The sequence below is a fragment of the Diabrotica virgifera genome, chromosome 1 (assembly GCF_917563875.1).
Source record: "Diabrotica virgifera virgifera chromosome 1, PGI_DIABVI_V3a".
In the NCBI taxonomy this organism is placed as follows: domain Eukaryota; kingdom Metazoa; phylum Arthropoda; class Insecta; order Coleoptera; family Chrysomelidae; genus Diabrotica; species Diabrotica virgifera.
Window position 1 is genome coordinate 297,548,047 of NC_065443.1, and position 10,660 is coordinate 297,558,706.

General features: G+C 31.7%; 1 protein-coding gene across 4 annotated transcripts in view; it reads right to left on the reverse strand.

The window, feature by feature from the left end:
• LOC126879159 (tetraspanin-6-like) overlaps positions 1-10,445 on the reverse strand; it is an 83,275-nt gene extending 72,830 nt beyond the window's left edge. For 2 of the 4 annotated variants that reach the window (XM_050642166.1, XM_050642158.1), the window contains exon 1: positions 10,047-10,445. The gene's annotated coding sequence lies outside the window, so the exon portion shown is untranslated. Of the gene's footprint in view, positions 1-10,042 lie in introns of all 4 variants that reach the window. The other 2 variants (XM_050642164.1, XM_050642157.1) reach the window with 1 other exon arrangement.
• Positions 10,446-10,660: the final 215 nt, after the last annotated feature.

Consider the following 10,660-nt stretch of genomic DNA (forward strand, 5'->3'; position numbering starts at 1 on the left):
TTTGTTCCTTGAGATATCCTGTAGCCACTCACCAATTTTCATTTAAATCGATGGAGGTTCAACGAAATCGGAGGTAATAGCTCATATTCACCTTCAGTGACTGCACTAAAATATAATTTTGAAAATCATAGTCTAATTTGAAAAAAATATGAGTATTAATAAAAGGTGTCGCCTTTGACTTCTTGAATTCGGTTCAGCAATCCATTCATGATATTCTGGACATCAGATTGAGGAATATTGTGCCACTCCTCTACTGTAGCCGTCTTAAGTTCTCCGAAGGATGTAGGGGCTGGTATTCTCGCTCTTACCCCTTTTTTGAGATTGCCCCAAACGTGTTCAATTGGTTCAAGATCGGAACTACGTGCCGGCCATGTTAGAACTTGAATCCCGACCTCTTTTATTTTGACAACGAGAAAACCCTTTATTTTGAAGCCTGTAGGCACGCTGACGTCCATCTGGTCCTCTTAGGGCTATTCTTAAGAACATTATATTCTTCCATTCCGCCACAGTCCAGTTAGAATATTCTCGAGCAAAACCAAGTCTAGCTCTAAGATGTTGTGGGAGAAGCTGTTGGGCGCGAGCTGGACGAAAAGCCCTCAAATTTCTTTCTGTCAGCCTTCTTCGAATGGTACTTTTACTCACACTAAGATTTCGCACCTCAAAAAACGCATACGAGCTTCAGGAACGTTGCAAAAGTGATTTCTCAATACGTTGCTGACAATGTAACGATCATCTCGAATTGTAGTACATCGATGTCTGCCTTAATGTGGCCTGCGGGTGTTTGAACCTGTCTCCCGAAATCGTTTGATAGCATCCCGTACCGTATTCAGCACCTACATCCTTCGGAGAGCTCAAGAGAGATGCGGTAGAGGATTGGCACAATATCTTCCAATCTAATATCCAGGATGTCATAAATGGATTGCCGAACCGGTTCCAAGAAGTCCTAAGAGCCACAGGCGGCAACACCCATTATTAATACTCATAATTTTTTAAATTAGGCTACAATACAATGTTTGGCATTTATTTTTGTCGGTATCATTACAAATGTTGACAGCATGTGTTGACAGTAGCTAGTCTCTTGCTCTCTTGGTATAATATGTCCCATTTTGTACCTCCTCTCTTAGTCCAGAGTAATAAGGATTTTCTCGGGACACTTAAAGATCCAGGTAGCTGGCAACTTTTTTATTTATTGTAGACCTATAGGAAGAAAACCTACCTGTCTCCTGCCTAGAGTTCGCGTCCGTTTTTTAATTATTAACAATTTAGTGCAAAAATCGCGATTTTTCCGATTTTTTGCACTCCATTCAAAAGCTAAATAGTTGACATAAAATTACAAAATTCAGTTTTTTAGAACATTGAAAAACCGTCAAAATACGGATTTTTGAAAGTTAAAAAGTTAATTTGTTGCTACGCAAACTGCAAAATAAGTGAAAATCGTTATTTGTTAATAACTTTTATTAAAACTACCTTGGAACTTTATTGTTTCACCCAAAGTTGGGTATTGGGATACTTAACAAACCTTCAAAATTTGAGACCGATCCATTAATAAGTATACGAGTTATTCTATTTGTTTATCCCAGAAACCTTTATTTTACAATAAGATAAGACAGAAAATAATAAAGATAGGGCAATTCTGAGTATGCCAAATGAAAGTAGAAGAGGGATAGTATCAAAATTTATAAAAAAAAAATAAAATAATTAATATAGTCAAAAATCCTAATGCCAAATTTTTGAAATTTTGTAGTTTATAAACATTTAGAATAACTTTAAAAATGTCCGTAGAAACAATTTTTTTATATATTCGAAAAGATAGTATTTTAACACAAATTTTCAAATAAAAAAAATTAGCCTGGGTTCATTTGGGACAAAGTTAGCCATATGCTTTTTTAATTCACAGCTAAATTGTTTATGGAATCTCATTAATGCTATTTTAAAGAATGGGATTTGTATTTTTTTAAAAAAATTTGCACAAACATTGTACCTTCACAGCACCCTCTACGATTTTTCAAAAATGTAGTTCAAACGACTACTAGGGGGAACCTACAAATCCATCGAGTTAAAATACCGAAAAAACAATTTCAAACGAATATAATTTTCTGTATCTCCGGATCAACTCAATAGATTTTGATCTTTCTTTTTTTAATTTGTATGTAATTTCTACGTACATTACAAATATGCAATTTTTTTTATAAATTTATTAATTAATAAACAGTCTAATTTGTTTAAACAATTCTTGAAAAAATATTTTTTTACAAAAATCAAGTTTTTTAATCATAGTATCATTAATAATCATAGAAAAAGTTAAAGGCTACTTTAATTAATAAATGATTTTTATTAGATAATTATTTATTGAAGATAAATTATTTATTAAAGTATACCTTAACTTTTTCCATGATTAATAACGATAGTATGATTAAAATCATGGATTTTTGGGAAAAAATTATTTTTTCAAAAATTGTTTAAACAAATTAGACTGTTTATTAATTAATAAATGTCTAGACAAATTACATATTTGTAATGTACAGAAAAATTACATACAAATTAAAAAAATAATGATCAAAATATATTCATTAGATCCCGAGATATAGAAAATGATAGTAGTTTTAAGTTGCCTTTTTTAGTTTTTGAACTCGTGCATTTGTCGGCTCCCAGCTCCCCCTTCACTTACCACGACTAGTCACCAATTGAATTACAATTTTAAAAATTCGTGTAAAATACCAGATTTTATAATATGTAAAATGATTTTTTCTACAGACAATATTTTTAAAGTTATTCTAAATGTTTATAAACTACAAAATTTTACAAATTTGGCATTAGGATTTTTGACTATGTTAGATATTTTTTATTTTTTTTTTAGTACATTTTGGTAGCATCAGTTTTATACTTTCATTTGGCATACGCAGAATTGCCCTATCTTTATTATTTTCTGTCTTATGTTATTGCAAAATAAAGGTCTCTGGGATAAACAATTAAAATAACTCTTAAACTAATTAATTGATCGGTCTCAAATTTTGGGGATTTATTAAGTACCCCAATACCCAACTTTGGTGAAACACTAAAGGTCTAAGGTAGTTTTATTAAAAGTTATTAACAAATAACGATTTTCACTTATTTTGCAGTTTGCGTAGCAACAAATTAACTTTTTAACTTTAAAAAATCCGTATTTTGAAGGTTTTTCAATGTTCTAAAAAACTGAATTTTGTAATTTTATGTCAACTATTTAGCTTTTGAATGGAGTGCAAAAAATCGAAAAAATCGTGATTTTTTGCACTAAATTGTTAATAATTAAAAAACGGACGCGAACTCTAGGCAGGAAACAGGTAGGTTTTCTTCCTATAGGTCTACAATAACTAAAAAATTAGGCAGTTGCCTGGATCTTTGAGTGTCTCGAACATGGTCTATTTTTAGCTTATTACCCTGGAGTACCTGTAGTTTTAAAACTACTGCTAAAATAGCTATATATGCTAAATAGGCCGGTCGAAAGAAGAAATGTCGGCGACCTAAACTCAGATATCTGGACGATGTGCAGGAAGATTTAAGGGAAATTGGAGTAAGAGGATGGAGTAGACAGACACTCAACAGAAAAGGATGGAAGAATGTTTTGAGGTAGGCTGTGGTATATTATGAACCCTCTGTATAAATCATAATTTAAATATGATGTTATTAACCTTTAGGGTATTGAAAATACATAAAAACAATAGCTTATATTTTGTATCACATGTTTATTACGAGTGAACTTGAACTATATTTGTTATGGTTCAGATAGGTATAAAAACACGCTGAGCAATCAGTATGGATATAGATATACAAATAATTATTAGAAGTTAGTATGTAGTAAGGCGAGGCGCTATTAATCATTAATGTTATTGTTTAGATATTGGATACCAGTGAATAAAATATAATGTATAGTAAGACGTGTTTAGTCTTTTTAATTAATTAGAACCAGAAGGCAGTAACAACACACTATTTAATACATGGCTGATCCTGCAGATTAGAGGAGGTCTTCTGAAAGGAGCAGAGATGGCGGCAACAAATTGGAAACGGAGACGGCGAAGATGGACCAGGACGAAGATGGACAGGAAACCCAGTGAGCGACAGTGTAAAGACAAAGTGGAAATAAAATGTAAGTAAGAATGTCTATCTTTATTAAAAATGCTTCCCTCGTTTTATATTATTATTGAAAATTAAATATTTATCTTTTCTGATTTTTGAATAATTTATGAAGTATCGATTTTTTTTTAAGAATATCTATGAATTTTGAAACATGAAGTAATTTTTGAATTGAATATTTTTATCGAAGTTTATTATATATGCTATTCTTGAATTTTTATTGAATTTTGAATCTTTATTGAATTTATTTGAAAAATCTCTATCCGATTTCGATTTTTAGTACGGTTATTTTTGAATATTTTATGGAATATCGAATTTTTTCCAAAAATTTCTATCGAAGTTTGAGATATAAACTTATTTTGAATATTTTTATCTAACTTTTGCATATGCTATTTTTTTTATTGACGAATATGTATACTATTATTGAATTTTTATTAGCCAGTTGTTTTTATTATTGATATTTATTGATTCTATAGATACATTTTCATCGATTTTGTGTTAAATTTTGTATGAGATGAACCTGAATTAATAATTTTTGTGCGATAAATGATATATAAAGGATATATAAATGATATTTTTTTTAATGAATAATGATTAGTGATGACATACCTTGATATAAGAGCTTAAGATAAACATTGCTGTAAGCAAGAAATATACTTTTAACGAACCGACCTGATGAGTCGAGATAAGGAATTTGAAGAAGAACTATATAGATAGGAAGAAGAACTAACAATATTATAAGCTAAATATTATGAGGCAACTTGAGACAATAAGAAACCCACTGCTCTTGTCAAATTAGGAAGGTACTAAGTGATTTATAGAAGCTTGAAAGCTTATTAGAGACCCACTCTGTGTTTTGAAGGGTACCTATTTTATTCATGATTATTCGTGAATAAACAACGGCCTCAAAGCAATGGATTGAGGTTGTGATATTTTTAGAAGAACTTGAACCGCATAAAATACCTATTTCGTGTTTTGAGTTAACTATACCACCTAAATGGTGCGTACAGATCAGGGCGAAAATTCGGGTTAATATTGGCGGAGAACTAAGACATCCGAGTGAAACCTCTTTTATTAAGGTAAAACGAAGGTATCGGAGCTAGTATATAAAGTGATGATTATGATGTTATATGAAATGATATATGAGATAAATGATATATGATTGTTATATGAAATATCTATATGAAGATGAATTATGTACACTGTAGAAGTGTTATTACATGGAGAAAAATTAAGAAATATATAGTTGTAGTACCAAACAAGAAGAAGAGAGAGAGAAAAAAATAATTTTATTTAAATATGTGGGAAAAATGAAAGAAGGAACATAAATTTGTCAGAAATGTCAAAATAAAGCAGAATTAAGAATAATATCAAATAAGTAGCTAATCATTGAATTTTGTCTAAGAATTAAAGTTGTAAATTTTTTTTTCTCTAAAGTAACGTAAATTATAAATAACTTATTTTTAAACGTAGATAATGAATTCAGGTTAAATTTTCGCGGAAAATGGAAGTATTTGAATTAAGGATAGACAATATCTTACAATAAGTGTTAGTAGATAGTACGCAAAGGGACACAAAAAGTGAAGTTCTTAGAGAGATTACATTTTTATTATAGGTACAATATTTTAAAGTTAGTAAGGCGTAATATAAAGAAATCAAAAGAAGACTGAAATAGGAATTATTAATAGAGTAAAGGATACATTTTTTTACTTATTCGAGTAATATTAGCTTAGCTTAGGACTTTTAGTTAGATACGAGATTTTTAGTTAGGTAGATTAGATTATTCCCCTGCTTATAGGAGATGCATATAGGCACTAAAAGACTATATTAAAAATCCCGATAGGTTTAGTCACTGTTTTCATGTGGACACTGTTTTGTGAATGGAGAAAAGACTCAAAAAGCAAGACGGAACAGAAAGTGAATTAGTGATAATAATAAACAATTTTTAGGATTAAAAAAAAAACTCTGAAACGTACCATGTTACAGTTAGTTAGGATAGTTAGGAAATTTAATTTTTGACAATAGTATTAGGTAACCATAAACATTTTGTAAAAGGGAAAGAGGAATATACCGTCAGATATTCTTCTTCTCTTCTTATGACTTTCTTTTTTAAAAACGGCGGAGATGTGGTATATTATGAACCCTCTGTATAAATCATAATTTAAATATGATGTTATTAACCTTTAGGGTATTGAAAATACATAAAAACAATAGCTTATAGTTTGTATCACATGTTTATTACGAGTGAACTTGAACTATATTTGTTATGGTTCAGATAGGTATAAAAACACGCTGAGCAATCAGTATGGATATAGATATACAAATAAATATTAGAAGTTAGTATGTAGTAAGGCGAGGCGCTATTAATCATTAATGTTATTGTTTAGATATTGGATACCAGTGAATAAAATATAATGTATAGTAAGACGTGTTTAGTCTTTTTAATTAATTAGAACCAGAAGGCAGTAACAACACACTATTTAATACAAGGCCAAGGCTCCGAAGGATTGTAGATCCACCTGACGAAAATAAACTTATATTGTCCTCCACTGAGGCGTAAAATTCTGGCTTAAACTTGTAAAGGTTCGGACCAACGACGCGTTGAAGCGCGTGTTGAAGCGCGTTTCACAAGTTTACCAATTTAAACCGTCGGCAAAACGAGATAGAAAATATAATAATTGTGCAACGGAAAGAGAACACGGATAGCACTTCATGTTACTGTGCAATTAAAAAATATTAAAAAAAAATTAAGTTTTCTTCTGGGAATCTTCTCTGGTAACACCTCCGAGGCTTCTACAATTTGCAAGCCATAACGGATGCTGAGACTAAGGAAGATGAGGGAATTTTACAATTTATAATTCACGTCCCATCTGCTCAATGCGTTAAAGTTCCAACGAGATTGGTTCCATTCGTACTCCAATCAGAGTAAACATGTAAATCAAAAATGAATAACCATTTTCAATGTCGTTGCAACACGAAACTACAGCCTCATCATTATTCCAGTTCAATCAGAGAGTGCAGCAAGCACCTCTACCGGTTTTGAAACTTATTAGTCTCTCATCAGAAGGCACATATGCTGCTCTCTCTGACCCAACTAAGACAAACCCCGGCGTGCAGTCACGGATTGCAACGAACGAAATGGCAGGGATGCCCTAGCGGCAACTGCTAGCAAAAAACTAAGTTTTCAATCTAATAGCACATAAAACAACATCCAAAAATGTTACTCTACATCCTACCAGATTGAAAACAACGGGAACCTTCTCTGGTAACACCTCCGAGGCTTCTACAATTTGCAAGCCATGACGGAGTAGTTTCGTGTGATGCGGCTGTGCTGTAGTTTCGTGTAGCAACGAAATTGAAAATGGTTATTCATTTTTGATTAAAAATATTTGTTTTTTCATAAAATCGGTCGGACTCAGAGTAAGGAGGGTATACCACAAGTGCGGTCGGTAGAAAGTTTATTAAGTTGCTTAATTCATACAATGATAAAAATCTTAACACAAGGTGGTTAGACCACTACATAGTAAAATTACCACGGCACTAATCGTATCAGCGTCCTAGCTCCATCGAAAGGGTACTGCCTTTCGAAAGGAAGCTTTAGTACCTGTATGTTAAGTTTCTTTGAACCGCGTCATTTTACCGATAATCCACAGGAAAAAAGACGACTCTCCACAGGTCAATAAAAATACGGTGCAGAGGCCATAAATAATAAATAACAAATTTTGAGAGAAATTCAACACGTTGGCGTTGTGTTGAATCCCGTCTTCAGTTGTTGTCTTTTTCTGTTATATTTTTTTATTTCGCACGCTCTGTCGGAAATTTTTTTAGGCTTGCTCGTTTAACCCTGAACACATGGGGGCGTTAGACGCCGCGTTTGCCTAACGCCGCGTTTCAAGTTACCAAGGAACAAATAATGGTATCGTAGACTAGTGATGTAACGAATGTCGTTTTTTGAACATTTGCGAATACGAATGCGAATATTCAGTTTTTTTTTTAAATTTGTTTCTATTTTTGAAATGTTTTCTAAATTTATAATGAGAAGTTAATTGATATTTAGTGTAAATCAATCTGAATCTTAAGCTTTATTACATTATACCAAATAATAAAACAACGTGAAGCCTGATAATCTGATTATACGAGGTTAAGTTACCATTTTTTAATAAAAAAAGATGAGAAAGAGAATAGATTTTGATTTTATTAATCTAACGTTATTTTCAAATTATTTTTTCTCTGATATTCATATTCACAAAACATTCGCCCAAATTTTGCGAATGCGAATATGTTGATTATAAATAAAAAGTTGATTAATAGCAAGCTGAAAATTTGTTAATAGCTTAACGGTGTCTAGTTGGACAAACTTTGATGTACGGGAACACTGGAACAGGGGAAGTTTTAATTGTGGAACAATTTAAAAATTTGGAACGTCAGATTACGAAAACGTCCCATGTATTTTGTCGTACAGAACATCCAATTGATTTGTTACCCTTTCATTAAACTCTTTTGCAAAAGTCAGACTGCTATTACTAACCAACATGATTCCTGTCATTTGACATGTTCTTCGTGTTCCATTCATTAAAATGCCCAGTTGGTGATAAACACCAGTCTGATTTTTGCATGAGAGTTTAATGAAATGGTAAAAAATCAGTAGGAAGTTCTGTCCGACAAAATACATGGAACGTTTTCGTTGTCTAACGTTCCAAATTTTTAACCTGTTCCACAATTAAAACTTTCCCTGTTCCAGTGTTCCCATACATCAAAGTTTGTCCGACTAGACACCGTTAAGCTATTAACAAATTTTCAGCTTGCTTTTAATCAACTTTTTTTTGGTGCGCGGGATCCAGGTCTATAAGAGCTGTCATGTGTTCGGGGTCTTAGACTTTATGTTTGTTAGGGTGGTCATATTTTTATAAATTTGAGAATCATGTCGCACCCTCAGTAATATAGAGGCACAATTAAAAAAGTAGAGTTTTGGGAAATCGCGTTTAAAGATTCTGGTTTTCAAAATTACAGCTATTTTTTCAAATAACATGCTTATTATTTACGTTATAAATGTATAATTTGGCAGATTTGTTATTTGATAATTGCACTATAAATAGCAATGAGAAAAAAAATTATTACAAATAAGTTCACTTAATTACATGTAATTGAAAAAAATACTTTTAGTTAGTCCCATATAGTATAGTCGGTTCGCTAAACTCAGACACAACTGGCTAGTGATTTTAGTAAGTAATTTTGCCAATTTGGTAAAATTGACAAAAAATAATTAATAAATAGTTAATAATCACTAAATAGTTAGTAATTTTGCCAATTTTTGGGAAAATTGCCCAAAAACAAAAAAATTATCAACTAAAATCACAAGCCAGTTGTGTCTTTTAGCGAACCGACTATACGAAAAAACATAACAGAAATAAGAAACTGTTTAAGTTTGATTTCTTATATTATTAATGCCCTGTTATTGTTTATGCAAAATAGCGATCTATTATAAATTAGACCCATTTATTTATTATATTTTGCATAATATAACGGCTCAACTAAAAACTATTCCAGATAATACAAAATGTTAAAACACAAACTAACCAGGATTTTCGTCATAGAAAAACATGTTACTGATTGCTCCCTTGTAGCAGTAAAAACCAGAGGTGTCCGGGAAGAGTGAGAGAGAGAGGCACAAATATATTTACCGAACCGAACCACGAACCATTCATGTTCTTTTTCCTTTTTCTCCCTCTGTCAACGCTAACCGGTAGAGAATTTCATTTTGTGCCATTATCATTTAAAATCACAAATTTTGAGTTAAGCCCTTATATTACTGAGGGAGGGTGCGATGTATTGATATTTTTAATATGTCTGCTTGTCTATAATACACCTAGGTACTTGCCAATTAGGACATAACCTTACACAAATAAAAACTTACGAAATAAAAAACACTCACCTACATAAAACTATTATATAAATCCATTGGCTGTTTCATCCATAACGAAAGACCGGTATTAGGTACAAACTAGTCAATATCACATATTCGGGCCACTACAACACTTTTACTAAATTACCATTCAATAGATATTTCTGGTCTTGAAGACTTCAATCAAATGATGAAATTATTTGGAAACAAACTAAGAACGCCGACCAACTACACTGATACTTAAATTCAATGCGATCGTACCGCTACGTGAAAAGATGAATAATAATGAAACTCTGAAACATTTTACACCAACACCATACACTTTTGGAAAGTCATTATCATAATTTTGCATATGTTAAAAGATGAAATATCTGGACTGATACAAAAAGCTAGAGAGCAACAAAGGGTACTGCCTTGTGTTGAGGTGTTTTCAATAATGATTGTTTAAAAACAACAATAAAATATATTTGTATTCAGATGACGTTCCTAATGAGTGGTTATCACTTTTGACAATGGTTTTATTTTTACATGGATTGGTACTGTATTAGTACGGTAGCTTTGTGCGAATTTTATGCTGTTCCAACACAATATTATTTAATCACCGCTCAAGTACTCAAGTCAATTGGATTTATTAGATTAATATTTTAT